The following is a 27894-nucleotide window of genomic DNA, read 5'->3' on the forward strand; positions in this document are numbered from 1 at the left end:
TAACCATCTTTTCCCCCCTTTCTCCTCTAAGCTGAAGAAGATAAAGAGGAAGAAGGAGAGTGAATTTGCTTTCCCGTGTTGAATTTTTGTTTCTGGTGAGAACACGTTTGAAATCATAAAGTTTTGCTCTGCAGTGATCGTTAAACTGCCTTTAAATACCGAAAACCTTGGTACTTCACTAAAGCTAGCGAACAGCTAGCAGAATGTGTAAAGCACATGGTTTAAAGCGGCAACCTTCAAAATAAGAGCTTTTTCGTTCTCCTCAAACTAACTCCGTATGGGCCCGTAATAATCCATTCTGTAAGCAATAAATTAATAATTAGTTGTTATTTTTCAGTAGCTTGTAAAGGTGAACGGTGGTTCAGTGTAATGTTCCTTAACAAACAAACATCGGTATGTTTTAATAAAACAGCATGGCAGACTTCCGGTTATGCTAAAATGACTTCTGCTCAGCAGTGAACTCACAGCTGCTCTAACAAGATCCTCGTTTCACTCTTCAATTTTTTCTTTACCTTGGAGGTCCTACCATAGATAAATACACTACTTTTGTGTGAGTAAAGTATTTTAGCTCCTATTTTTTACCCCTAAAACCGGAAGTGTTTGCCAACGTGGCTCACTTCGTAGTTTTCGTCGGGTCGATCTTTGTAATTTTTGTTTTAATATTTCTGAAATGTTATTTATTTTTGTTTTTTTTATTATTTACTCAGTTTTTTTTCAAATTTAATTCCATCCATCCATCCATCCATTTTCTTTCACCCTTGTCCCTCAGTAGGGTCAGGAGGGGTGCTGGTGCCCATCTCCAGCTAACGTTCCGGGCGAGAGGCGGGGTCACCCTGGACAGGTCGCCAGTCTGTCGCAGGGCAACACAGAGACACACAGGACAAACAACCATGCACACACACACACCTAGGGGCAATTTAGACAGACCAATTAACCTGACAGTCATGTTTTTGGACTGTGGGAGGAAACCGGAGTACCCGGAGAAAACCCACGCATGCACAGGGAGAACATGCAAACTCCATGCAGAAAGACCCCAGGCCGGGAATTGAACCCAGAACCTTCTTGCTGCAAGGCAACAGCTCTACCAACTGCGCCATCAAATTTAATTAAAATATTGAAATAATTTTTGAAATTTTTTTCTAAAAATCTATTTGTTTTCAAAATAGTTTTTCTTTTTTATTAAATTTTTTTAAAATTTAAAATTATGTTTCTAAATATTTAGTTTATTTTCAATGTAATCTTGTCATTTAAAAAAAGCAGAGATTCATTATAATTTTGTACTTTCAGAGGTGAGAGGAGCGGCCTGTTGTCTGTCTTCAGTATCGAGATCCAGCTGAGTCGGGTAAGAAGAAATCTTCCACTCTTACTTCCAGCTCAGATCAGATGTTTACATACCCGGAATTAATAATAATAATAGTAATGGATTTTATTTATAATGCACTTTGTATCTCGAGATCTCAAAGGGCTACAAAAACAAAATGGTTAAATAAGAGGAAAATATTGCTATAAAGAAATCTTTTAATATCTATTTTTTAAATTGAAGGATATAAAACTCTTTTCATCCCAGAAGCTGAAATCATATCTTTCCTAGTTTTTAGATCAGGTGGTGTTACTACAATTATTTCTACTTACTAAATACCAGAATAATAGTTCAGAAGTTAACATACACGGCCTCTGTGTTTTGTTTAACTTTGGTCAAATGTTTCTGCGTGTTTCTTGCATCTGTTTCGTGAAGCGCACCAGTCCCTCCTGCAGCATGTGTGTAAATGTCACCCATGTCTATAAATATGAAAGTTTTTCTCTCTAACTGGATTTGCAGACTGTTTATGCTGCTTTTGGAGGAACATCTTGTTCCTTTGATTGGCTATCGGATCAAAAGTTTCTGGAATTGTTCGATTAAAGCGGCAGCCGGCGCGTCACGTGTCCCACAGCACTCAAAGGAAATGATCTGTCCGGCGCTCGTCTCCCCTTCAAGGGAAGAGTGATTATGTGTTTTGCCAACGCGTTTGTGGAAATCTTTTGATATGCACAAACACAGATCCTGATGCAGCGGCGGCGGCGTTTTCCTGGCTGACGGCTGATTAGGATGCCGAATCATGGCTGGATGTGCGAGGCCCCAGCTGGGTGCAGGGAACATCGCTCATTACACGTTTTCTAGAGAGAGTGGAGGGCTGACTCAGAGCTGCTCAGCATGCCGGTGGAGGTGTAATCATATCATTCTGAATCAGCGGTCAGTTAGCCGGCTGGAGTCTGATTAAAGCCCGGCCAAAGACGGAGCGACACGTCGAGAAAACCAGCGCTAACCGTCAAGGTGCGACGCTCAGAGACCCTCAGAGAGCCTCAGAGAGCCGCAGCTCCTGCTAAATGAGCGCTTTCTTCTGCATGCATGTTTTATGAAGCTGGTGGATGGCTGCCTGGGCGTTCCCATCGCTGAGATCGCCACTGTCCTCTTGATTTAATTAGACGTTGGCCCCCACGATTTTCGACAAGGAAATATCTGCTCTAATTAAGCGGCGTACTTCACCAGAGGAAGAACAGGCTGGCTTTAATGTGCTCATAAAAAATCCATGATGTCTTGCCCTTTGCCCCTCTTCTCTGGGGCGTTTTTGCTGCTACAGTCAGAAACCAAAACCAGTTTTATTCTGCCTGAGTGGAGGAAAGTTTTGAAGAAACATGGCCGCCGTTAGAAAGACTCCTGGTGAAGAGGTGCAGAAATCCAGCATTTACTCTGAGAATATTTATTTAGATGAGAAAAAAATTCAACTTTATTCAATAAGAAAAGCAGTAAACCCTAAATGACTTATACAAAAGCAACAGAACTGAATATTTCTAGTCACTTTTAGGTCATTCGTCTTTTTCTCTTTGCTTCAGGTAAAAATACTTGACACCTAAATCAACTTGTGCTATCAAACCTTTCCTGTCCTACCATCACAAACGTAACAGAACTCGGACTGTAATGCAATGTTTTCACTGAGCTGTTGGTTTCTGTCGCAGCAAGAATCGTCACAAAATCAGAGCAAGATGAATAAATCATAGGGAACTGAACACTGAGGTGTATGGAAGGCCAAAAGGGACTAAATTAAATACATTTCATGAAATGAATAAATATCACATTAAATAATATACTTTTTAATCATTTTTGTCAAAGAAAATAATTTAAAAATGCATAAAAGTATTGGACTCTGTATTTAGTTTGAAATGTATGGAAGAATATTAGCGCCACTACAGGAAAGAAAAGAAATTGTGACTGTTTCCCTCAGAATCAGAAATGTTTAAATTGTTTTTGCACCATCAGGCAAATTTAGTACTAAAATAAATTTGTGACAGGCTTTCAGAGGGAATGAAGTTAAGATTTACAAATCCTATAACAAGGAAGAAACGGTTATCTGATTATTTATATATGGTAACAAAAAAAATTGACATATCTAAGAATGTTTGACTATTAGGATTTTCACATAATTGATACAAAATTAGAACTCTGCAAAAAAATGTTAGAATTTGCAAATTAGAGTCAAAATTTTGAGGAAAAAGTCAAAATTCAGAGAAAAATGTAGGAATTCTGAGATCATAATCAGAATTTTGAGGAAAAAATTGTTAGAATTCCTCAAAAAAAGTTAGAATTTGGAGATTAGAGTCAAAATTATGAGATTAAAGTTGAAATTCTGAGTAAAAAGTCAAAATTCATAGAAAAAGATAGTTTTTTTTCTTTCTTTTTTCTGTGGTCCTAATTTTCTTCTGTAGAAATCCGGAGGAGGAAATGATGATGTATTTTTTCCTCTGTTTTGTGGATCTCAGGCTGAAAGGTTTGTGAACCCCTGATGCAGCTCAGTGTCTCATACCTACTTAAATACATCTGTGATGCTAGGAGTCTATTTCTCTATCATTTTAGCTTTTCCTTCCACTAAACCTTCCAGGAATATGTTTAGCTACAATCTGATCTTCAGGATTCCTTACCAGGAATTTATTTCACCTGGATCGGTGTGTTCTGTCAGAACCGGGCCTCTCTGTGGTTTTCTGTAGAGCTAATAACGGCCCGTTTCCCCTGGAAACGGATAATTACTCCACCTCTGCAGTCCAACAGGAACTGAACGTATGTAATTTCTTAAAGGAAGCATTTCCCTCCGTAGCCTGCAGGGATTAGGCCCTAATGACACAAGTTAATTATATTAAGAGTAATTTTCAAAAACAGTTCATGAACTGCAAATTATACTTAAATTTGCTCCTTAATGCTCTTAACTGTAATTAAATTGCCTAATATCTTAAGAAAATGAACATGTGGGACAGGAGTAATGGTGGACGGGAACTTTTAGGGGTTCTGTGGGTAATGGCGGATAAAATTGGGAATATTCAGTTGCAGATAGATGTCGGGTTCGGACGTCTGGGTTGCAGAAACACTTTGCTGAGCGCCGCCTGTCCGCCGCCATTTTGTCTCAGAGTTTGTAGCGTTTTGCTCTGTAATCAGGCGAATTTCTAACTCATTCACCGGCTTTCAGAGCGAAGGCCAGCAGGTTTTCACTGGAAGGTGGAGAAAATCTGCAGAGTTTAGGTTGGTGTTGTGTTTCTGCAGATCAAAAAGTATTATTCAATCAGCGCCGCTACATTGTTGGCCCACTTACAGCAGCTTTTTTTTTTTTTTTTTACCTCTGAAAGACTTTTGGAGGCTTTCCGAGTCATGCCATTTGTGCAACTCTGCATATTAAATCTTGTTGGAATTTCACATTTCTGGGACTGTCGGTTCTGTTTGTGCACAAGGAAAAATACACACACACTCACACACGCATGGATGGTCTCTGCATCCTCCATCTCCGCCGTGAAGCCAGACCCCCCTCGGCTTTTCTCACTCGGAACCGAGTCCAAGTTTGCACAGGAAGGCAGGGGGAAGGGGAGCGCCGTGTCAACCCGTGTGGGTGTTTTTCTTCTCTTCCTCGTACAAAAAGCCGACTCCTGATTACCCAGATCCAAACCACCTTCTGACGTCGAGCTCTGATTGGCTCTGGGAACCAGGAAGACCGGCTGCCAAGTACCAATTTAAAGGATGCACAGACTCTGAAGACTTCAGTGTAAACTACGGCAGCCCGGAAGGGAAAACTTCAAAATGAGAAGGAGTCAGAGTTTTAAAAAAACTAAATGACGCTGCAGAAAAAATGATCTGAAAACGAATTTCAAATAAACATCAACAATGACTGAGAAAACGGCAAGAAAATTCACAGGAAGGAAAAAACATTACATTAGAGGCAAAAAATTGGTTTTTCACAAGGTGGAAAAATATTTTTGTTTCCAGATTTTACATTTCTGAATTTGATTTTTCCTTCTGTCCACGAATCCGTCCGTCTGTCCGTCCTTCTTTCTTTCCTTCTCTCTCTCTTTCTTCTTTGTGAACTTTACTGATGAAACTTGAATTTGGACCAAAACTTCAGAGAAAACTTTAATTTTGAAAATGGGCGCATGTGGGACACTGTGGAAAGAAAAGATAACATCATGATGATGACATCATCAGGATGATGGGACCTGCGCCCGCAGTTTGAACCTCCCTCTTACTGAAGCAGCTTCTCAAATTTGATGGGTGGAGATAAAACTTGATGTCAAACAATAATCGGTTAAAACCGATCGCTGTGGCGTCTAATTAAATCCCAAATTAAGTGAGAAATGCCCAGATTTAATGATTAAACTGTTCAGTGCAGTAAAATCTGCTGGTATTTCAGAAGAAGTCTCATCTTCCTCATAAACCTCCTGGCCAGAATAAAAACACGCAGAGAAACTCCTGCGTCTTCCTCTCTACCTCCACTCTTCAGTCACGTCCAGTTCCTGTGAGGACCGGCGTGTTCTTGGCGTCGTCCTGCACGTCTCATTCAGGCCCGCGTGTTGTTTGGGCAGCTTGGAGCAGTTTGCAGCTCGCTGGTGTAAATGCGTGTGTGTTGCAGCAACCGCAGCGATCAGGGGGGCCCAGCCGGCCTGCGAGATGCGAGAGCGCGGCGTCCCCAGGGCGAAGCGAGGTGCCACCTTCCAGGAGAGAAGCCATGTTGGATCAAGACGTCCACGCAAAGCGCAGCAGGCTGTAAAAAGTGTGGATACATCCAGAAGAATTTGTATAATTTGTATATTTACTTTTGGATTTCCTACTTGAATATCAGGATCGTGGCCCGTTTTCAAGATGGCTGCCATTTTTGAGTATTTTAAGCAAATTTGTTTAATCCAACTTTAAAGATATATTTTGCAAAATCAGAAACTGAAGGACATAAAGATGTCTGGCACAGACTGCGAGTTGTCTTAATGGTTAGCATGAACGTCTGCTAATTTTTTATTGTGCTTAGCGTTAGCTTCTGTAATTTTTTTGTTTTACCTTAGCTTCCGCTAATGCTTTGTCTTCAGCAGTTTCAAAATTGCTTCTGCTTTTTTCTTTGTGCTCAATGTTTGCTTCAATTAATATTTATCAGTTTAGTGTTAGCTTTTGCTAATTTTTGCTTAGCTTTAATTTTGTGTTTAGTGGTGTAGCATTAGCTTCTGCTAAGGTAAGCAGTTTGGTAACACTTTATTTGAAGGGGGATGAATAAGACTGTCATAAACATGACATAACTCCTGTCATGAACATGAATAAGTCTTCATGAATATTTATGACTGTTGTCATAAAGCGTCATTCGGTAAATTATGACACTTTTAATGCAAAGTTGACATTATTCAAAGTGTCTTTGTTATGACAACTTGACATTAACCAAGAAATCATTACTGACACAAATTTGTTATAAAAGTATTACTGATTGCACTTTAAAAATTAGGTAACTTTATATTATTAAAGGTAAAGTTTAAACAGTAATGATTTCTTGGTTAATGTCAAGTTGTCATAACAAAGACATTTTGAATAATGTCAACTTTGTATTAAAAGGGTCATAATTTACCAAATGACGCTTTACGACAACAGTCATAAATATTCATGAAGACTTATTGATGTTCAGGTGTTATGTCATGTTTATGAAAGTGTCATGTCAGTCTTATTCACCCCCTTCAAATAAAGTGTTACCAGCAGTTTAACATTGTGCTTGTTTCTTATGTAGTGGTTAGTGGATCTAAATTGAGACAGTAATCTTAATTGTTAGCATTAAGTTCTGCAATTTTTTTTCTGTGTTTAGCATTAGCTTCTGCTTATTTTAGGTGCTTAACATTAGTGTCTGCTAGTTTTTAAATGTGCTTCGTGGTTTAATGTCACCTTCCACTAATTCTTTAATGTTTGTAGCGCTAACATTCGGTTATTGAACCCAACTTTTTGGTTAGCTGTGGCTAATAATCATAGCCGATTTTAGTGCAAATATATATTCTCCCTTACAACCAAAGGAAACACAAGACCAAATGATTTCTATGGTTAAAAACATAAATGATTTGACACCAAACTTGTTTAACTGGCAATTTTAGTGCAAAAATAATTTTCCATGACGATCATGATTGTGGGTCGGTACAATTGTGTATGATTTGACATCAAAAGTGAATATTGACAGATGTAGTGCAAAAATAATTTTTTCCCTAACCACCATTGTGAAAAATAGTCGCCATCTTGAATTTTTCAGTGGCTAGCAGGTTTTTTCAAAAGAAGCCAGCTCCTGTGAACATCTAAATCTGCATATGAAAGATTTAGCGGAAGTGTTCAGTGATCTGCTGCAGTCTGGGGAAGTTTGTGGGAGAAGTTGCCTCGGCCTCATTTGCATGATGTCACCAAGTGTCAATCTGCTGTCGGTGGCGATGAGTGTAATGGCATGAAGGCTTTAATTAGACTTCAGCGTCAGGGTCTGGGGACGAGGCGGGTCACTGGCTGAAGTGGGTCAGGTCCGAAGCGAGTGATGCGACCCGATAGTGGACTCGTCCACGACGGCGGTCGCCACGGGCCAAACATCACAGGAAGTCAGAGTGACGGCGGCTGAAGGAACTGAGCTGCGGCTTGTAGCTCCTGTTGAGTCAGAGGTAAGCTGGTTCCTCTGCAGCGTCCAAACATGGAGACAGACGGAGACATGTTGGACCAGAGCTGTTGTTTTTTTTTTGGTTGAAATCTCTATTAAAAATGTTCCAGAGGGGTAGCAGTAGATCCCAAAGCATCACACATCCTCAACTGTGCTTAGCAACAGGGTCCTTGGTGTTTGTGGTGTTTCCTGGTTTGATGCTCCTGAACTGAATGAACCTCATGGCCTCCTGGACCTGAGACCATGAGGACAGACAAACACACATCAGCCTCAATACAACGCAATGTTTTCTTGTCTTTTCTGTTTTGAGGAGGCGTTTTTATTCTAATTGTAGGTTAAGAAATACAAACTTTGGTTGCTTTCTATGTAGGGGAGTCGGACATACTGTATATCCATCAAACCGTCCGTCTGTCGATCAATTCGTCCATCAAACCATCTATCAATCTGTCCATCAGTCAGTCAACCATCAGTCCATCAATCTGTCCTTCAAACTGTCCTTTAATCGGTCCGTCTGTCCATTAATCCGTCCACCAAACCGTCCATCAAACTGTTCATCTTTCCATTCATCTGTCCTTCTTTTTGCTTTTTATTTTCTAAAAATGTTCAGGGTCCCAGTCACTGTGGCATCTATTTGTTTTTGGTGTATTCAGATGCAGCAATACGTGGGGGAGGGGTCATCTCTGCTGTAAGAGATCCATGTTGTTACTAAGCTGATTTAGTTTCCTGGAAACCTTCTTCATGTTTAAATAATCTTTTCATTGCGTTTGGTGACGAGTTCAAGAGGACAAACTTTTTCTGCAAGTTGAGTCCAAAACTGCATCGCTGCAAGTTTAACTGCATGATGCAAGTCGCTGCTGCGTCTCCTCGGATTAAACCGGGCATGTGTCGCCATGGGGCAGCAGCCAATCAGAGGAGATCAGCGTGACGCATAGCTGAGATGAGGAAGTTTTCGCCTACACTTTGCTTCTCCTTTTGGAAAAACTCGACCTGCATCCGTTCATTTCCTGAAGCTTAACAGAGTAAATAGAAGGTGTGCAAGAATAATCTTAAAAATAGGCGTCATGCTTCTCCTTCTTTTCATCCTTTTTATTGTGCTCCATCAGCGGAGTCGTCAGAAACACAAAGAGCAACCAACAACAGCAACTTGAAAAGCTTTTGGCTCATCCTGCCGTCTCTGAAGGCCGAAGCCAGAAAGAGTTTAGGATTCCAGTCAGAGTTGAGTGATGATTAAACTGCTGCGCCTGATTCTTCTATCATCCGTCTCTCGGCGCCTTTAATATGCAAATCGTAGGTATGCAAAGCTCTGATGCTTTTATTTAAAAGACATGTCCTCGGGCGATAGCAGTGGGCTTCCAGGGAGAGCCGTGTTTTGGTATGAAATAAATAGTTGTTAAGGAGATCACACAAGTTTGTATCTTGAAAGATGAAAAGCTAATTGACATGAATAATTTATTTGTATTGCAGTATCTTAAATATCGGGAATAACGCTTGATAAATATAAGTTGAGTTCAAACATGGGGCCCTTCCAACCGTTCAGAGGGAATAAAATCTGCGAAAAGCAGTCATCTCTTAAACTCATAATGGCGTTTGTCCTAAGGTCACTCCAGTGCAATTATCAGATATTAGCAGAATACTCAGAGGTATTAAGAATAATGATCCGAATGTGCATCATTATGTTGCTCCTGAGGTCGGGGATCGAGGGATTGGGGAGGAGAGCAAAGAGATGAAACTCTGACTCGGGATGTCGTCAGGTACAAAAACCAGAAAGAAAAACATCCAACGCTGAAAGGAACAATTTGTCAGGCTTTCCTGATTTAAGGATACTAAACCTCTCACCTAATGATACTCAGCTAAAGAAAAAGGATGGATAAACTCGTTAACCAATGATTGATAATGAATTTCTGGTCATGTTTTAATCAAATTTGGTCAGGCGTCTGGTATTATTATTACAAAAGCAATTATTATTCAGCAAAATGTTATCAAATGTTTTTGATCAGCTAAAGATGAGCTAACGAGTGCTTCATCGTCTAGTATTGGTTATGTTCCATAAATGTAATGTGTTCAGTGTTTGGACAGGGTTTTAAATCAAAATAAATCAATCAAAATAGGTTTAAGTTTCTTATTAGCTGTGCTAAACGCTAAGTTAAAGTTAATTCACTAACCCGACACCAACACAATATTTAGCTAATGCTAATGCTGAAGCATTTACATGTTCCATGATGCTTTTAGACGTTGCATTATCTAAAATAATCGTCTTTTTCTCTCCTTTCAGTTTGTTCCTGTATACTTCTTGTTTTAAATAGTTTAAGAGAGCACAGGAAGAGGAAATGGAACTGCTGCATAAACAATTTTCCCCTTTTCAAAATAAAAGTATGAATAGAAACATTGATAACCAAAACTTCAAAGGAAATGTGTAACTTTGTTCAACTGAAAGTTTATAAAACAATCGAGCAAAATTAGCACTTTAGGGTTTATCTGGAAAAGTTACTTTTAAAGGAGGCTAAGTGTGCTAAATGTTTTTAAAATTAGCCGAAGTGCTAAGCTAAAAATTAGATCCAGTCTTTGTGTCTTTTAGTCCATCCTTAACTAATATCAAAATAATGCCAAAACCTAATCGTAACTCTCTATGTATAAAGTTTTATACAGCAGTAAGCCCTCCAGATTTAACATTTGTTGACATCAAAGTTACTTCTGTGTTTTCTAAAGGTGGGCAAAAGGCAACAAATTCCCAATTTAAATGCTCATTTTGCATGTTTTTCATTTCTCAAGACAAAAAGGGCATATATCAAGTTGTACTGTGACTTTAAATGTAGCAGAAGAGTCATGGCATTTACTTTCCATCTCGGCTGAAACCGGAGAAGCCGTCTGATCCTGTTTTTATTTTTCCAGCTCTGCTGTGGTCAGCTTTTGTTTGCCTCTGTGGTTTTGTATATTTTAACTCATGTCTGAAAATGAATATGTTGATGGTTTTTTTTGGTGTCAAAAGGAGCATCAGACACTTTAAATCATGCTCAGTGTGAAAGCACCTTTTCTTCGGCGCTAACACTTCTAGGTTTTGGCTTCAGAGATGTTTTATGTTTTACAAACAAAGCAGCAGAATGTGTTGAGTCGATCCAATCACTCCCTTCTCTGTGACCGACTGACATTTTTCCCTAAACGACGAAGCCCGCCCACAGGGTCCTCCGCCCAGGCTGAAAGGGAGCGCTCAAAGGGTTTTAAAATTGCAGTTTGACCCCAGCATGCACACTCCGAGTTCAATCCTACTGCATATCTCAGCTGGCATAGTTAGCATTCACAAGTGCTCTGATTGGAGAGAACCCACAATGCCCTCTGTTGTTGTTGTGAACTTTTGACTGCGTGGGCCGGGCCTCCACGGCAGCGGGCCGCGCTGAGGAGTCGGCAGCGAGGTGGAATACTTGACATTTCTCCGTGATGACAGCCTCGTTACTACTCCTGATGCCGGAGCGCGCGCATCTTCCACCGCCCCGATCTCCTGTGGCAACGCAGAATCCGATTTGGATGACGAATCCTTTCCGGCGCCGTCTGTTTCCTGCAGACTCCACCCTGTGTTCTCAAATTAGAGCTGGAGATGAACCGTTTGACACAAGATGGGTGTGAATCTAAAGTTTTTCTTTTAAGTTTCTGCAAGTGGTGCATGAGCAGAACCCTTCATGATCCTGATGTCATGATTAGTGACCTGAAATCCTTCCTCAGATGAACCCGGAGTCCAAAGCAGGCCAACAAAGCTCTTATTCAGAGTGCCTGACATTTAGCAGAAATCATCTGAAAGTAAAATTCAGCTGATGAGATTCGTGCTAATGTGTGGAAACAGCTGCACCTGCTAATAGCTGCTGTTTCTATTAATAAAACGGCTATGAAACATATCGGCTAATGCAAAGGTATTCAAACTCCTTTAATTTTTCACATTAAAATCACAAATTATTAGGACAGTTTGCCTCAAGCACACCTTTTCAGCTCTGTTCACATAAAGGACAGCACATCTAACAGTATTGCATGTTAAAAACAGAGCAACTGTTGTTTCGTTTTATAGCCACAGACTAATTTGCAAACTTAGTTCTTGGTTGGACCTTTTTGAGAAGACACAGAAGTTAAAATTAAGTTTCCCCTCTTTTGAATTTCTCTGACTATAAACAGAAACACATGAAAATGCATATTAGAGAAAACCAATTCTCCACAGGTTGGTGTAGAGTTTTAGTTAGCCATTGTGCTTTATGACGAACCGTCCAAAACAAATCTCGTTGTCCTGTGTCGGCCATTTTGTATCCAATAGTTGAGGTAAATGCTCCATTCCAGTTACATTGGAAGTGGAACTCTGGCTAAACATTCTAGAGCTCTGCTTCGTTGCTAGGTAATGGGCGGAACTCCTCTGGGGTTGCTAGGTAGCAATATATTAATTAATTAATTTTTTTTGTAAGTGCTTTTGTGGACTGTTTTTAGAAGCAGTAGAGACCCAAATGGAAATATAAAAAGGTACAAAATGTTAATTTTGCATAATATTTTGCCTTTAAGCTTTACTTTCCATAAGCAAACATCATATTAAATTTGTTCAGATTTGACTTGCTACATGTAACATTTGTTTTAGTCGCAGTCTTACATGTGTATCCAGCACATCTTACTACTTTTGTTGCGGAGGGCGGCCATATTGACACACAAAGTTGGTTTTACACTGCAAAAACACACAATCTTAAGTCTTTAGCAAATATCTTAGTACATTTGAAATAAGACAAAACTAACGTACAAATAACTTTTCAGCAACTTTCAGGAGTTTTGCAGTAAAAAATTATACATTAAAAGTACTATTTCACTGATAAGAATTTCCAACAATTTTAAAGAATTATTGACTCAAAACAAGCTTCTGTATCTTACCAAAACATCACTTGTTAGTTTTTCTTTTTCCAAGTGTTATTTGCACAGAAAATAGACCAAAACATTTGGTAGGAATTTGTGTTTTTGCAGTGTACAAGTCATAAATGGGTGAAGTGGGAGTTTCTCCCAGTTTCTCAGTGGCCATTCCAGTTTATTTTTCTGATTTCCCAGTTCTGAGTTTAATTTGTTGTCCATTTATGCAAAACTTTAACTTTCTAGTAGATTTCTTGGGATGCCATCAGTTTTGTCAAGTGCACCAGTCCCTCCTGAAGCAAAACCGTAAGGTCCGTTTATCAGTTCACCATCAGAATTATTACCAACCCTTCTCTTTTTTTGTGCGTTTGCATTCAACTTTCTTATCCAGGAAAACATCCCACTGCTGATCATAAAACCTGATGCTACAGAGGTGTCCCAGTTAAAGCCACACATGTAATATGAAGCAGCATATGTAACCTCACATCTGCTCTGGACCAAGCAGCAAGTATTAAAGGAGACGAGTCTTTGAATAGAGAAATACATTCTTATTGTTGAACTGAAGCGCTGACAATGAGCCCCCTCGCTCCTCGTTGAGCCGCGCAGAGGCCGACTTGTTCATCCCTTGTTATGCCGCTAATGTGCATGATTTAAGGGGGAATTATGCACATCTCAATGTGCCTATAAATGACATTATTCATGCACAGGTGCTGCACTAAGCAGCTCCTGAATGATAATTAAGATAATCTTTCTTTCTTTCTTTCCGCTCGCTGGATCTCTTTTTCTCACGGATCCACTTTGTTGGAGCGATATCTCCTGTGTCAATACCTCGCCAGACTGCAGCCCCCTTCTCCCCTCAGCCATTGTCTGATCCTTATTCAGCACTAAAACCCGCACTAACAAGTGAGACCACGTCTATGTTCCTCCCCGGAGCCTGACGGTATTTCTGAGAAATAACGTGCCAAGTTGAATTAAAGTGAGAGAATTAAAATAAAAAGAATTAAAAAAAAAAAGTTTAAGCGAGGCAGAAACTTGGCAGCGGCGTTCCCGAGGGAATTCACCGCGCAATGAATTTCTCAAACGAGGATATGAAGACATTGATGTTGAGCACTTTGCATATGATAAGCTGTTCCTCCATGAAGAGGAATGATTAGTTTAGTAAATGTTGCTGAGGAAAATGTGTCCTGGATAATAAAAAGTGAATGAACTTCGCCGTCGTTGGGAGGAAGTTGTGATTTCTCGTTGAAGAATCCAGCGAAGCCAAACTTTCCTTGTCTCCACAGTAAGAGGACACATGATTCCCATTTCTCCTGATGTGTTTGGACAGTAGCAGGTCGCGGCGTGCCAAGTCGCAGTCTCTAAATGCATCAACACAGAGCCGGACTTAGTGAATCCAGCTTGGTTTGTGTTATTGAGGAACCTGAGGCTGTTTGGGGCCGGAGCCTCTCTCCTCTGCGGTAAACAGTGAGCGATGAATATCAAGAGGAGACCCAGCTGTATTGTTTTAGCACGGCCGCTTGTTTACACCAGCCCTTCTCTTTTTTTGTGTGCGAATGACTCGTTTTGTTTGTGTTTTCTGATTTTCGTGTTGTGTTACATGTCGGAGAACTCCCCCCAACCTTCGGCTCGCTCTGGCGGAGGAAGCCGCTCGGTGTCTCCGCGGCGGACAGCTGGGTTTCATTTACCCGACTCTTTGCCACACCCTTTCACTTCAAATAAACACACTGAGGATGTAGGACAGCAAACACAGAGGAGGGAAAGCTGTAAATAATTTACGTCCCTCTTTCTGTCATCAAGGAGGCTTCTTGCTTTAAGTGGCTGCGAAAGTGATCAAAGGAACAGTGGAAAAATATTTAAAATGCCTTAAAATAATATAATCAAATGAGATAAAAATACCTTCTAAAGGTTTTTCTACAGGACTCTGGTTGAAGCAACTTCTGCCGCAATAACAAATTTTTCTGGATAATAAATTGTCCCAGAAGTTACTGCAATAAATGATAATATAGTTGTTTTGATGCCAATTTCAAGTAATATAGTGGCATAGTAATGCAGGAACAGATTCTCAAGAATGAATAAACTTTAAATTCATATAAAACTGGAACTGGAAGACATTTTAAATACCGTATTTTCCGCACTATAAGGTGCACCTAAAAACCTTCAATTTCCTCAAAAGCCGACAGTGCGCCTTATAATCCGATGCGCCTTATATATGGACCAATATTGAGAAGAAGAAGTGCGCGGTGCATGCTGGGATAGTTGTCAGAACGCTGGTTTGTTAATAAAGTTTGATAATACATTTAAAGCCGGGGGGGAGAGCATGTCAGCATGTCGGTTGGTCTGTGTTACCCAGAATGCAGTTGGGCACAATATCACAACACCAACACCGTGAGTGAAACAATGACTAGTGCAGCCTACTATATAAGGCACTCTGGGACCATTTCTTTACGAATGTGGGTGTGTAATAATAGAGTACGGAACAAAATGGCAACCCAAACTGAAGCGTCTATTCTATGCACCTTACAGTGTAGAAAATACGATAATCAAAATAAATAAACAAAACGAGAAGTAAAATAGATTATGAAGTCCAAAGCACGAAACTGAAGACTTTTATCATCCAGTTTTTGGTAGAAAAAGAGACAAATGGAAATTATTGAGCTGTTTTAATTTATCATGCAGTTAATTGATTCATTGTTTATTGCAACAGATCTGTTTTTTTCTCTGGTTCACCTTTTCTGTACTGATTTGGTCACAAACAGATTCCTTCTGTTTTTGTTTAGTTTTTTCACAGCTACGCTAACTTTGATCATCAAACTTCAAATTCCTCTGTAGGTTAAAAAAGCAGAATCAGGAAATTACTCAAACTGGAACCCAAGTGACAACAGGAAGTAGACAAAAAGTTATCAATCACCAACGTATCTAAAGAAACTCAGCAGCAGATAAAAAACATAGTTAGCTAAAAAGTAAACACCATAAACATTGAAGCTACTCCAACATGGTCTTTAGCGGAAGCTGATGCGCTACACCAGCATGGTCTTTAGCGGAAGCTAATGCTAATGAGCTACTCCAACATGGTATGTAGCTGAATATAAACATCTACCTACTTGAAGTATTATTAATGGTCAACAACCAAAACTTCAATACAGAGCTTTATTCAGCTGAAACTGAGAACTATTGTGCAAAGCAGAGTGGGTCAAATTTTCGGTCACTTTTTTTTAAAATTTGGGTGGCAAATGTTTACAATTAATCAAAAAAGCGTCTAAAGAAACCCATCATATTTAGTTTGGACGTCTTTTAACCAGATTAACCTCACATATAAGCAATAATTTGAGGTGGAGGCTATAATTTGATAATTCATCATTTTTGTGTTGCAGCGTTTAGTAAAGGAGGAAAGTTTCTCTCCTCCAACCACTAAAGAGAGGGGGAAAAAAAAAATCACATTTTGAGAAGTGAAGCGAGAGACACTCCACCCCTTTGATTCTCTCAGAAGTTTAAATTATGAGGCTTTTGCAAGCGAAGCCCAGCCGCAGATGGATGTTCGCCAGTTGTGTGCAAAAAACTCAGGACATAAATTAGAAAGACGCGCTTTGCTGTGGAGCCGACCATCACTGCGACAGTCGGCGTGTCCTCCCAGAATAAATGACAAAATAGGTTGCCTGACGCCTGTATTGGCAGGAGAGCCGTATTTTTCGCTACCTTCTCATGTGACAGTGTTGCTGGTTGTTTTCTTTAATTGCTCTGGAAGGTTTTTTATGCATAATAAGAAAATCTTGCTCTGCTGCAGTCAGAAACAGCAGAATAAGCCTGCTGTAAAACCCAGATTTCCCCTGCAAATGACACTGAATCATATATATCAGAGCCGTGCCTCCTGGCTACAGCGCGTCCTCGAATGTCTTTAATAAGGATGAGGATGTAAAGGGAGGGTGCAGCTTCAGTTTTAAAGTAGAAATAACCCGCTTGACTCCCAGAAAAGGTTAGCTTTAAACACATCGCATTAATCTCTGCTGCACGTTTATGGAGCTGAGTGAGTTATGTGAGGCGTCATGAAGCAAAATATGAAAAAGCAATTAGAGAAATGGAGAAAAGTCCACAGATATAAAACAATCTTCACCCAGTGTTTTCATAGATTGATGACAAACAATCAGCTTAATCTAAATGTGATAAAGGAATGACGTAAATCAATAATAAACTGCTGATTTCCCCATGCTGTCCATGTGTGATTACAGTGATGGCGGCTGCAGAAATTGCAGCTTTTTACCGATGACGGGCAATCTGAATAGTCACAGGTACTACGTTGTTTGAATGGAGCAGAAATACCCAGAGCGGTTTTTATTTTTATTTTTTGATCCCCAGCGTGCAGAAGGAGAGCGAACTCGAGCCTCTGTTAGATTGAAACGCCGTTTTATGGGTCCATTAGCGGATTGGAGATTTAGTTACACCAACATTTTACGCAGGGAGATGCAATCTGATTGGCTGAGACGGAGGTGAAGATCTGTGCTGTGACTGTTGTTTGGGAACATCACTGGTGCTGAAGGCCAGTAAAACACAGGGCCATTTTAATGAAGGTTCTCACAAACGCAGCTTTTAAGTAAAGTCATGTTGAACAAAGTGGAATTAAGGTTATAATAGGTGTTCAAAATGTAAAAGAGGGGAGAAGCATTTACTGGTGATTTTATCTCCTAATCAGCACATTGTGAAAAGCAAGTCAGATCTACATTAATCAGTTCTGCAACACAACGGACGATATGCTACCTTTTTGTGTGCTTTATATTGGAAAGTCTATTGAAAAAATCTAAATGTATTAATTATGATGTAGAATCTGGTGTAATATTGGTTTAATCGCAACATTTAGATTGTTTTGAAAGCAGGATAACGTTTAGAAAATGTTATAGAGAAAAATAATTCCATCTAAATCATCTACTGAGATTATTATGGTAAATGGACTGAACATATTATGTCATGGTAGTGGCATGACACTGCCACTACCATGTTTGACCTTAAAGACGGTGTTGGTCGTTGTTGTTTTGGTCTGGTCTGACCTATGCCCCTGGGTTGCCCTTGTATGCTTTTGGCACTAAATAAACAGCTGAAATTAGATGTAGAAACTCATTTAGAGGATTTTCCTCTTGCTGTTTAGTTGTGCACAGCTGCATCTCTGCCTTTTGTCTTTCACCATGTTGTAAAGCTTTGATGCCACATGGAGAGTCGAAGTGTCTCGTACCTGGCTCTACACCCAGAGAGGCGTATTCATCTGAGAGTATGTTCATATCACTTTCAATATCCCCCTCTCTAAGATCATACACAACAGGATCAGGCAAACACTGGAAGGCAAGACGCGTCTTGGGGGGGTTGAACATCTTTCTTCCTTCTGCTCTTTGGAAAGTGTACAGGATGTGCCTGATGTTTCCTTGGCAAAGGAAAAGGTAAAAATAGAGAAGATTCATCTGGTTTGAGTTCAGCAGCACCACATTACTTTAGGGGTGGTTTCTTCCCTGATCTCTCCCTTTCCTTTTTTTATTTTATGCTGAGCCATCACGACTTCTTTTGTGATTTGATGCTCAAACGGACCAGGAAATGCAAATAATCCCGGTTCTGAAGGCGTCCAGTGACGTGATTGTTGGGACGGTGCGGGGGAGGCCGGCTGGCTCGCCACATTAAAGGCAAGAGTTTGAGCGAGAGATGAGTGGAGACTGGGTTAAGTTAAGTGAAAGGGTAGGACTTCAAAGGCCGTTAGGTTTTCCTGCCATATTAAGAGTGACGAGACGTGTCTTTTATTAATAGCATTCGCCAGAGTTTCTGCTCTCAGCCGGTTTCATTGTTCCACAATCACGGCAGTGTGGAGACGGGATGAGAGGAGTCTTCAAAGCTGCACAGCAAATTACACCTTGATTACAAGAGAAGGGAGTCCGCTGAAGGATTTACTGCCTGTGGTTGTTTGACATCTTTTGTTTTAATCTAATTTAAAGCTCTTTACCACCTTGATAAAAGCGCCATGCTCACATTTTCCACTACATCTGGCATTCTTGAAAAGAATAAAAAATCATTGGCTTAGAGAGGTCTGCATTTTAGCCCAAACTGTTTTTCTTTCTCAAATTTAACTGGTGGTCTGGAAAGTAGGGATTTGATTACAGTGTGTTCCAGGTCTGGATCGGGGTTGAAAATGTTGTTTCCAGAATTAAACCTGTTCTGATGTTTTAATGGTCCGTCCCTCATCGGCCTGTCCATCAATTGATCGTACGTCTGTCCAACCAACTGTTCATCCATCCAGCATCGGTCTCTCTGTTCATCCATCCAACCTCAGTCTCTCTGTTCATCCATCCAACCTCAGTCTCCCTGTTCATCCATCCAACCTCAGTCTCTCTGTTCATCCAACCAGTTGATCGTCCATCTGTCCAACCAACTGTTCATCCATCCATCCTCAGTCTCCCTGTTCATCCATCCATCCTCAGTCTCTCTGTTCATCCATCCAACCTCAGTCTCTCTGTTCATCCATCCAACCTCAGTCTCCCTGTTCATCCATCCAGCATCGGTCTCTCTGTTCATCCAACCAGTTGATCGTCCATCTGTCCAACCAACTGTTCATCCATCCATCCTCAGTCTCTAAGTTCATCCATCCATCCTCAGTCTCTCTGTTCATCCATCCATCCTCAGTCTCTCTGTTCATCCATCCATCCTCAGTCTCTCTGTTCATCCATCCATCCTCAGTCTCTCTGTTCATCCAACCATCCTCAGTCTCTCTGTTCATCCATCCATCCTCAGTCTATCTTTAATCTCGCGTTCATTCACATTTCCATCTCTCTACCCGTCCATCAATCCAGTCTGGTTTTCTTATAAATCCTGACCTGAAATATCTTCCATTAGTTTGGAGTGGCTCTTCTTGGGCAATGCTTATTTGATATATAGATATTGCATGATATGATAAAAACGAGTCTCTTTTATTCTTAGAAATGAATGAATACACCAGATCCAGCTATCCTGGGTCTCCACCTTTGCGAAGAAGAAGAAGAAGAAGAAGAAGAAGAAGTTGTTTTGGACTGGACATTTTGAAGTGACTTGGAGAAAAGCAAGTTCACCTCCGACTGTACTTTTACTCTGAAAAACCTAAAACATGAGTACCGTCTGCTCAACCCTCGGTTTATTCTAAATGATTTTCTATCAGTGTGGAGGGATCTTCTTGGCACAAGTTTGACTGCGCCTCCTGAAACTCAATTACCACCGCAGTTTTCTGGCCTCATTCATATCGGCTGTGGTACAGAACTCCATCAGACACTATTTCTGATTTGCATATTACAATGCGAGCACTGCCCATCATCCCTTCTCCTCATTAAACGTCGGGCATCTCGTCGTCTTTTTGTCTGTTTTCATAAAAAAAATGAAAAAAGAAATCTTGATTTAGCCGCTTTAATTCTCCTCCGCGGACTTGTTTACATGATTGGCTTTCCCCCCCCCTTCCCCATAAATCCTTGTCAATCTAAAGCCGCTCTCGCACGTTATCAAGCGAAGAGAAACAAAAAGACGCCACAGTAAACATTCTATAATTGACTGTTTATGAGCGCGATCATCAGTTAGGGTGGGATTTTAGGGCCGTAATCTGCTTTTTCCTTCTTCTTCTTTCTTTGCCATTCAACCAAAAATGGACACGAGAGTTAATGCATCCCTCCAACCTCTGAGCCATTTACACTCGCTGAATGTACTTGTAATGATTAAGTTGGAAAAGAGACATTTTTTATCATCGGCCAACACAAGAGTTGGCAATCTTAAGACCTTCAACTAGAAATAATTAGGATCTATTTGAATGCTGAGTGCGCCGAGACAAGAGTTAAGCTTGTTAACGAATGTGGTGGCAATTAAATGCGTCGTCCAGCCTCAATTCTGCTGTTTATTTTTCTCTTTTTTTATCACCTGAAAATTGATTATAATTCTGACCGTAAAGTTTGAAATTCCACGCCAGCGGATAATTGAAAATGCAAGCGACGGAGTATTGTGTTTGTAAGGGTTTTAGTTCCCACGTGAAACCGGAGCTGGTTAAAATTAGTCCATGTGGCTCCTCTGTTTTAATTTCTCCACAGTTTAATGGTAAAAATCAGGTCAACCTTTAAGATTTATGAGCAGTGGAGGGGAAAAAAATGAATTAATGGTATGCTATTTTTATTCAGTCAGCCGTCTGTTAATTTGATATGACCTTAGTCAAAGGCGGCGGAATAACAAACTCTACTTACTTCTTCTTAAGAGCAAACCCCTGGTCTCCCATGTTGCTTTGCTGAGGATCTGAGAAGCGAAGGGCCCGCTGCCAGCCGCCGGTTCTTTAACTCTTATCTGCAAAACTCAACAAACGGGCTTCTTTTAGGACATCAGTGGCGCCGGGAAACGAACACCCTTTCATCTAATTACACAGCGTATTGTTTCAATTAGGCGTTTTCTTTATTAATTCAGCTTTGAAATGAGGAAAAAGGAGTTGTTCAAGTGGCATTTAAGCGCGTTCAGAAAATAAATCCTGACAGCCGAACGCGGCGGCTCATCATCCGATGGAGGACATAAAGTTTGCGGCGTCGCCTCCGGGCGTCTTTGTCCTCGAGTCAAAGCAGAGGTGCGTCACCTCTCTTTTTTTCCCACCTTTCTTCCTCACTCATGAGATCTCAGTGTGACTCGCCTCATGACAGCGTCTAAAACTCCACTGCCATGAGGGGACGGGGACTCGCAGGCCCCCATTGAAGCATCCCTGCAGGGGTTTTCTTCACACAGGGGCTAAAGGGGAGGGGGTGAAGGTGAAAGTTTGGCACCGAGCGACGGATCCCCCAACAAGAGGAGGCCTTTGTTGCCAGGTTGCTCATGCTCAGCAACGTGGAGGAGCCAGGTGGCCTCTGACCTGACCTCTACTCCGAGAGGACCGGTGGGCAGAGAGGCTGAAATAAAATAAAAAATGAAAGGAACAGGCAACTTTGGCTGGAGGGGGCGCGTGTGAAACAAAGTGCTCAGAAATAGGTCAACCAGTATCTCATTTTTCTTGCGAGGCCTGTAATCACCCGTGACGAGCTCACAGAGGAACAGGCTATTCAGTGAGGATTGAGGACTCATGACGCTGACTGACAGATCCCAACCACCCGCCTCATGACGGGAGAAACCTGCAGGATCTCAACTCTTTGTTGTTCATTTTTATTTGCTTGACTTACCTGAGTTGGCGTGTTATCTCACAAAGTTTTTGTTTCTGAATTATGAGAATGTTTTGCCTTTAGAGAAGACAAAAAGGCCGTTCACTGATCCATACATCAACCACATGAAGACTGTACAAAGCAGAAATCCGGCTTCCCAAACAGACAGCTTTCAGTTTTTATGTTTTTAAATTTACTAAGAGGTCATCCTATATTGAGTAAAAAGATGAAAAAGTAAAAAGAACCAAATATCACTGGAACAAGTAAGAACTAAAATGTCTTTCTGATGGGTTGCTAGTACCAGAGTGCCTAAAAAACATTTAAAATGGACCTCAGTGTGAATAGCAGATGAATTTAAAAATGAAAATGGTGCAGATGCAAGTTAACCTAAGGTTCCTGATCTTAGTTTAGCTAATGTAGGGCTAACTAAGATTACCTAAACTATAATAAAGTAGGAGCATGTAGATTAGTATTAGCAAAACTAAGATATGCTAAAGTATATCCAAGGAAAGCAAAGACATTATTTACTTGGATATAGAAGATTAAACTCAAAGCAAAGGTAAAATAACAGGTTGATGACTCAAGGTCAATGAAAAAAAAAAAAGAAAAGAAAAATAAAGTATGTAAACCAGTATATTAATATAAGCTATTGTACTGTAGGCTATGCTAGGTTAGCAAAACTAACGTAGGCCAAGTTAAAATAAACCATATTATGGAAACCTGAACTCAACATCACTGATGTAAGGATGCTACTTTAAGCTAAATAAAGGCTAAGCTAAGGTTAGCTACACTACAAAAAATGATTATTTAATCCAGGGTAAAGCGAATAAATCTATAAATGTAGCTATAAGAAACTAAATTAGCATTTTTTCTTCAAAGTAGGCTTAAAGTATGCTAAGCTAGCATAAATTCAGCTTGGAACTAAGGTACGTCATGTGTGCCAAGAACTCAAAATTTGACTGACTGAGCCAAAAAAATAAATAAATAAAAAACAATAATAAAGTAACAGTAATGCGCCCTCAGTAGTTGTTTTTTGTTTCATTTATGGTTTAATATAAAATCCGTTTGGATTTTCACAACAAGATGTCAGTTTCCGGATCGTTACCAGAAGTGTTTACAGTAATATTGTTGGTAAATTTACATGTGAAATAAAGAAATCTGAAAGATTGCAATGTCCAATTAACAACCTTATTTATCTTTGTTTAAAACAAAATGGTAACAGATGGAGGTTGGAGTTTATGCAAAGATATTTAACATCGTAGCTTAACGATGTTAAGATCTTTATGCAAAGATGTTTAATTAACATCTTACTCTGACATTAACTATAAATCAATCAGCTTTGGTACACACTAGGATTCAGCAGCGTTTAATCAGTGAAGGAAAATGTTCGGCAAGATATTCATAGATCTAATTTTGTGTGTATTTTTTACCACAGAAGAAGAGTTGGAGTCAGGATTTGCTCTAATCCTCCATTTCCGTGTTAAAAAGGTGAGCAACACTGTTTAACGACATGCTAGTTAGCTTTAGCGCAGGGATTTCTCTCTGACTCTTTTTAACATTATACAGCAAAACTGAAATATTTATCACTGTCAGAAATTCAAACAAGCTTAATAATAAAAATAAAAACATGTCTTTTAATCTGTTAAGATGCACTAAACTGACCATCTATCATCAGTTTCCGTTTCATATTTTTGTCACATTGTGGCACAATTAGAGATCTGTCATCCTTTAGCTGATAATCTATTAAAAGTATTCAACCTTAATCATTTTCATGGTAAAAAAAAATGTTCTCCAAAACTGGAAACTTTTATTGGTTTCCGAAATGACAAAACTCATTTCCTTTGGGAGAAAAATGGACAAAAAGTGTAGAAAAACTTTAACATAAGTCTAAAAAGGTATGAAGGAAGTCTTGGAAGAAAAGTAGACAGAAATAATGGCTCTTGTTGCCGAGTTGTTCCTCCTGATTCCCACTAAACTTTGTAAAAATGTGCTCTGATCCTCATGGAGATCTCAAAACCCCCAACGCTGCTGTGAAGTAACGATGATGAGTCTTCATCAGGAAGCCGCTCCAGATCTCGCTGCAGATTTAAACCTGATCTCGTTAAGAGTCTGAATCTCGCCCATCGGTGGCCAAAGCATCCCCTGCTGCTAATGAGGCGCGCACGGCCCCCTGGGTAACGGCGGCGTCACGACGAACATACACTACCATCCAGACCTCCGACATTGAACTGTGTGGACCATAAAACCCAGTTTGCGTTGGTGGTTTTGATCCCTTCCACTCTAAATGCCCATTTTAATATGCATTTTAGCCATTATGTCACTGCTAATAAGAAGCCTCTTTGAGAATGTGCCCATTGTTGAGCGAGTCTGTTAATTATGACGGCTCAAAGTGCTGCTGTATTCCACTGACTCTTCCTCATAAGAAGCCTGATTATTCATCACCATGATAAGAATTAATTTGCAGGAAATATTGCGCCTTTTTTCCCCTCTCATGCTCCAAATTTAAATGCTCCAAATTACACATTCAATCCATCTTTGTTTGTGGGTTCAATGCCGTTAAACAAGGCGGCACTTGGTGACTTTTATTGGACCGGAGCGACAAGTCGGTGTTAAATAAACACTTAATCTATCGAGGGACGTAAACAAGTGAGCCAGTAATTCATGCACCTTTTTTATAAACAGATTTCGTTTGATTTTTGTTTTTATAGGAACCATTTATACATTCATTATGTTAACACAGGAAATACAGGTTTGTGTGGATTCCAATTACACCAGAAAAGAAAAAAACAGGTACAAGACAAACAAATAACATTGTTTATGTATTTAATTTTCTTCACATGTAAGTTTTGCATCTTTAGCAAACAGATAAAATGAAGCTTTTGTTTGTTATTCTTTCAAGTTGCTAACATTTGCCACACTTGGATTATCCAAGATGAATGCAAGCAACACATATCTATCAAAACACCATTTAGACGTCTTGTGGTGGACGTGGTCAGGTTGTGGTTCTGATGATCCAACAGGAAGCGGGTCAGGAGGAGAAGCATCACAATGAGGGAAGCGACAATGGCGAAGGGGCTCAGAAACCCCTGCTGCTTGTATCCAGAGCATTTAATCAAACTGGCATTAGTTTGGAAACTGTATGGCTTAAACTTTCAATCCTGTCCGCAAACTTAATATTGTTGACAGTAGCTCCAAATTCGACTATAGACTCAGCAAGTAAAAGGATAAGATGAGCTTAACGGGCTTTTTATAACCTTTCTATTCAGCCCAGAAGACAGTGTGAGTCACGCACCTGGCTGAAAATCTGAGGAGCTTTCAGGGAAGCATTTCGAATGAATTACCTTGCAGGTTTATTCCCTGTTATTGGCGGTATTATGGCGTTTAAGTGTGCGCTGACGATGTGAATAACATGGGTGTCAGGTGATTGAAATAAAAACGCAGCAGGAAGGCTTTTGTCACTCAGACGCTACAGTTGAGAAATATTAAAGAATAAGATGAACCAATATTTCTGTCCTACACTGTAAAACTCACTGGCTGACATCAATAACGGCTTAAATTTTTATTAATTTTTTTTTACAAAAATGATTAGTTTCTCTGTTCTGCAAATCAGATGCAGATTGTTTTGCTAAAATGTCAAAATTTGACTTCAAATTTGGATAAAAACAATTTATGTTCTATTAATTTCTTAACATGGTGGTGTTTTATTACTTTCATGTATTTTTGGTAATTAATTTTTATACTAAGGTGATTTTATTTCCTTGGTAATAAGGATATTTTGAGGCCACCTCAATTTTAATTTAGATTTCAGCTACTTAAGTCCAGATTTCAACATTTTACCACTGATAAAGAAATTAATTTAAAGAAAAAAGTAGAAGTTTATATGAAGTATAATTTCATTTCACTAAATTCAGAAAATAAATGGTTGGAAACAAACATTGTTCTCTGATCTTCCTCAGTTCGACCTAGCTTAGCTTAGCTTAGTTTAGCTTTGTTTAGTTTGATCAAATCTGCCCCGCTTAAGTAATTTTGTTAAATTTATCTTAACTTGCTGTAGTTTAGCGTATGTTAGCATACATTAACTCAGATTAGCTGCACAAGCTTAGCTTAGCATACTTGAGCTAAGATCAGCATAACTTGCTTTAGTTTAGTCAACATTAGGTAATCTCAGGTTAGCATTTGCTCAATTTAGCAAACTTTAGTTTAGCTTCTTTTAATTTAGCCTTCTTAGTTCATCTTATGTTAGCATAGCCCAGTTAAACATGCCTGAAACTAGTTTAGTTTAGCATCAAAGTTAGCATACATTAAATAAGTTTAGCATACATTAGCTTTTAGTTTAGCCTACGTTAGCTCTTCTTGGATTAGCTTGCTCTAGTTTAGTTTAGCATGCCTTGGTCTAGTTGAGTATTACTTATTAAAGTGTTGCTTAGTTCAATCTACATTAGCTAATCTTAGTTTCTTACCTTAGCTTATTGCAGTTTAGGTGAAGGTATACATATATATATATAGACCAAACTAAACCTTAGTTTGGTTTACCTTATCTGATGCTAATTTATCCCTAAAATGGAAAATGTAGAAAATATAATCAGAAATGAAAATGAAAAAACTCAAGTAGATTTAATAATTGTTTTTTTTACCCAACATTTAATTGAATTCTGTGTTAAGTCAGGTTAAGCTAACTGTAAACAACTTCTAAACTTAAGTTTAGAATCAGTTTGGAAATGGTTTTCTAGAAATCTTTCATGTTTTGTTTCCTATTGTCTTAATTCTATTCTATTATTAAAAATGGGCAAAGTAGAAAAATCTTCAATATTCACAAGAATTTATTAACTATTGATTAAAGAAGAAAATCTCTGCTTGGAAGAAAAACAAGTGAAATATTGTCAGTCATCCAATTTAGCAAACAGCAGAAATTCTAAAAACTGAGCAGTTTTTGTAAAGTTTCTTTTCTAAAGAGAGTCATGCTGTTTCATTTTAGTGCCTTTCTGTATTTTAATTTAAGACAGTAGGTCAGTAGACCAAGTAAATAATTTTTGACATAATTTCTATTTATTATTCCTGCAGAAACGTTGAAGATGTGGAAAAAGTTTGACAGAGAGGCAGTAAGGTAGGAGCGTTTATTTCTGCTAGCTGCTGTGTTTCTGAAGCACGTTTGTTTGCATTTATGTGTGCGCTTGTGTGTGTGTGTGCGGTCGCGTTTACGCGGTAATACAACTGAGAATCATGTTGCAAGCTTTTTGCCCAGAGTGTTTCTGAGCTCATTTTCAAATGGTAATTTGCCTTATCCGAAGCAAACTCACTGACTGTAAGTAAGTGATTATTTGCATGACTGACAATCATTCGGCTCGCCTACGGTCTTTTTCCAAACTGCTCCAGTTCGTCCAGTCTTTTGAAAGAAATAAAAAACTCAGGGTGGGCCGGTTCTCTTTGAAACATCGTTTCATTTACCTTATCATTAGACACAAATATGGCATGGCTTAATAGCGGCAACAAAAAAAAAAAAAAAAGGAAACAGCAGTTTTGATGATGGCTTTGCAGGCAATAAAAAGCCTTCTTTGTGATTGCTGGATAAAGAAGATGATTTTCAGCTGCTGCTTGGTCGTATTTTGGTTGAACTTCTCGGTGTTTGGGTCCGATCACCTCTGGTTTTGGGTTTTCATCAAAGCGCCAAGTTCCTGTGGTCCTGTTTAATTGGTAATTATCCAATTTGAGGCATCTCGACTGTTGGTAAAGTGCAGCAATGACACGGGCCCACAGACAGCAGAACAATGTAGTGATTTAGTAGCCGCACTCCCCCTCAATCTTGCTCAAATGTCAGCCACAGACTCATCAATGCCCCGAACCCTGAGCACCCCCTGGAGACGCACACTCAGCCCGCGTTGCTACACACCAGCGCCGTGTCAGAAGCCGGAACAGGACCGTGTCGACTGGAGATGGGTTTTCCAGAA

At 39.6% G+C, this 27894-nt stretch overlaps 1 long non-coding RNA gene across 1 annotated transcript; it reads left to right on the forward strand.

Annotated features, from left to right (window-relative positions):
- The first annotated feature begins 1173 nt into the window (after nucleotides 1–1173).
- Nucleotides 1174–27458, forward strand: LOC145547877 (uncharacterized). Its single transcript, XR_014084131.1, has 3 exons — nucleotides 1174–1342; nucleotides 23385–23437; nucleotides 27011–27458. It is a non-coding gene; the product is annotated as an uncharacterized LOC145547877 (long non-coding RNA).
- The last annotated feature ends 436 nt before the right edge of the window (nucleotides 27459–27894 follow it).

The sequence above is a fragment of the Poecilia reticulata genome, chromosome 2 (assembly GCF_904066995.2).
Source record: "Poecilia reticulata chromosome 2, P_reticulata-male-v2, whole genome shotgun sequence".
In the NCBI taxonomy this organism is placed as follows: domain Eukaryota; kingdom Metazoa; phylum Chordata; class Actinopteri; order Cyprinodontiformes; family Poeciliidae; genus Poecilia; species Poecilia reticulata.